We start from the raw sequence: 3,296 nt of genomic DNA on the forward strand, positions 1-3,296 counted from the left end.
TAGTCCGTGGGGGCAATAGTTGTAGCGGTATGGCAGTGAGACACTGATTAATGTAATTTGCTTACAAAATTTGGTAAAGCAAGCATTTTTTAAACCAGTTTCATCCTTAATAGAAGTCTGAATTTAGCCTAAACCAGAGGTTTCACTCTTCTAACACGTGGGCTTAGTAACAGGCAGGTAAAAGTAACTAGGCTAGTTCTATAAATTGTTAAATGTTGTAGGAAACATTTTGGGGCGGTGATGTTTTTCTTTTTTAAGAATGCAATGCACTAAAACTCTTTTAAGAATGTAGTTAATACTGCTTATTCATAAAAACAGCGTATACCTGTGTTTAGATGTAAGATCCCAGCTCTGGCTTTTTTTCTTTCTTTTTTTTTTTTTTAAGTCAGTTTTATTTTATGAATAAGTTCTGACATTTTTAATAAATGTCTTGAGAGTAATAATTTGTTTAGTGGCTACATGTTCATTACTTGAGAACTCTTGAGTGTATAATAATCTGTTGATGTTGTAATAATGCACAGTGTCACAATTCAGCCATTTTCCTTTTTGTTTTCTTTTTTTTCTTTTTCCTTAATTCCTTTGGTGGGGTACTTTGCTGACAGCTGCCTTAAGCTGTTCATTCAGTGAACAGGCTCTCAGTGTTTCATGGGCTTTGTCTTCTGCTGTGGTTAACTTTCCTTCATGGCATGACAGGTAGGGCTTTTTAAACACGTATTCTTCAATTCAGTCAAGCTGATGGCTCAAGCGACTGGTCACACAATCAATTAAGAGCCAAGAGCACCAAGTGTGCAAAGCTCAGACTCAACAGACCCTTCTTTTGGTGTCAAATCTGACTGCTGTAAATCCTTCAACCCCAGTCAGCGCTGCTGCTGAAGACTCTCCTTCGAACATCGTAGATGGTTGAAAAGTGAGCGGTAAATGCGTACCTCCAGCGCATGCGTGTGCACACAGCAACCCCCACTCCCCCATCCCCCAAAAAGAATCAAAACTCAAGAAAGCCTTACATTTGCTGGCGGAGGAATACCTAGAACTATTTTTTTTTTTAATTGTATGACTTTTGGATAGTGTCGAAGGTGAAGGATGTGTTCTTTTCAGGCCTGGTGTGGTCAGCCAGAAGAACGATCAACCTTTTGTACTATAATGAACTAAAGGGGACTTGAAAATGCAACGTGATGGTAGACATGGGTGTAATCACAGAGCTGCCCTGTAGTGTAGTTTGCCGAAGCTGATTCGATCGAATGTCAGTCTGCGTGATTTAAATCTTCCAGTGCTATGTGGTCAAAATTAATCTAGTCCTTGAAAGCTAATGCTATTCACCTAGAAGAAGATGCTCCAGTGCTGTAGGGATGCCCAGGTCATGGATATGTGCTGTTGAAGTTTTGAGGCTCCGGGGGAGGGTGGAAATCTCCTTCCTTCAGTGGGTCTGCCCATCTGGCAGCTTCTGCCTCCGCAGAAGTGCCAACATGGCAAGGTAAAAACAGTATTACAAAACCACTTCATATACCAACATCGAACTCTTCAAACAGTGCTTTTGTAAGCAAAGAAGAAAAGAAAAGCTCCTAGGTTTAGTTTTAAGCTTTAATAAGTAATAATTTTCTGTATCTTTAAGTCAAAGTAACCCTAACTTGTATGACTGCAGTGTTTTTATTTTTTATCTTATGCACATGTTATGTTGGAGAAAATGTTTACAAAAATGGTTTTGTTACACTAATGTGCATCACATATTTATGGTTTATTTGAAAGTGATTTTTGTGGGTTTTTTAGTTTTTCATAGTAGTAGTAGTACACTTTTTGTGATTTATAACCCCAAACTCTGCTGATTATAAAGATGCTAAACAATAATACAAAATGACAAACTGCATTAAAATTACTAATCGTAGAGCTGCAAAGCAGACTGGTGACAAGTAAAACACTCAGCCTTTTTTTTGCAGTGCTATCTAACTTGTCTTCTGTGTATTATGGAAATTACTGTTTTTTCCCCGTTTTTCCTTAAATAAAGTCAAATTGACACCTATTGTATGTGGAAAGTACTTTGAATATCTACTGGCTGCAGAAGTCAAGCTGCATGTTGCCTAGTTGCATGTTACCATAAGAACAAAAGTCTTATTGTCAAATCTCATAATTTTAGAGACTTTGACAATAAATACAGGCTTTTGAGGGCTTTTTTTGTTGTTGTTCTTTTTTTTTTTTTCCTAAAGCCCAATCTCCTGATGCAGTTGCTCTTTTGAGAATTGCAGTTTTACTTTTGCAGTGAAAATCTTAGAAATGTGAGTGTGGGCCCGGAAAGAAGTTGTGCAAGGAGAGCTTGGGTGCATTGTGAACGTGCCCTCCTGCCACGCCGCCTTCAGGCATGTGGTTTTTGTAAGCTGGTATTGCTTATTGTCAAGAGTGCAATGAACGGCAGTCCTGAGCCAGACTCTTGCACAGCATAAAAGCATGGCTCCAAAAAAGCCAAGCTTTCCTAGTCATAAGCCACAAATACTGAGCAGGTTTGATGCTAAGATGCTGTTTTCGTCCCCAGGGTTTCCCTTGGGCTTTGCCTGTGTTTTTTCACCACAGGCTGTGTCTGTTTTCTGAAGTGGAGATAAACAGTAGACGTTTCCTTCCGACTAGGCTGGTCTCTGTGTGAGGAGGAGGAGGAGGAAGTCTGTGGTCCCAGACTTCGGCCTTTCCTTTCACTCTCATCTGCAGAAGGCATGGGGTGTGGTGTAAGTTGAAAAATGTTTCAGGGTTTCACTTGCTTCCTACAGACAAAGGTATCTGAAATCCTTGAGCCTCACAGCTTTTCCGCTTCTGCAAGGATAGATATTCTCTGAGCTTAAAGAGCTCAGGACCAGACAACTGCTGGTCAGGGTCCTACTGGCTCTGCTCCAGTTGCTGCTTCAGAGCTGCTGGTTCTCCTCAGTCATCCATGACCCACTGAAGGCTTCCCTCAGTAAAACGTGCTTAGGTGCAGTTGGGTGAGCACCGTTAGCTGGTCGTGAAGACAGATGTGAGCTGATGCTTATTCCAGTGTGCAGTAAGTAGCTGAAAGCAGCAACCACAGATGCAAGTTTTGGAGCAGGTGCTGGCAGAGGCAGTGGAGAACAGGGAAAACCTTTGTGCTTCTGTGAAGAAAGGCACAGTTATGGTGACTTACAGTAAGAAGGAAATAAAAAAGATAGCATTGGAAACCATGCAGCAGATCTAATTCCTCTATGGGACTTGTGTAGGTAGCAGTGGTGAGAAAGACACAAATTTTTACTTTGCAAGGGGGGGAGGGATGTTCATGGAGCAGAAGAGAACAAACAGTGCAG

The sequence above is a fragment of the Corvus brachyrhynchos genome, unplaced genomic scaffold (assembly GCF_000691975.1).
Source record: "Corvus brachyrhynchos isolate BGI_N302 unplaced genomic scaffold, ASM69197v1 scaffold83, whole genome shotgun sequence".
NCBI lineage: Eukaryota > Metazoa > Chordata > Aves > Passeriformes > Corvidae > Corvus > Corvus brachyrhynchos.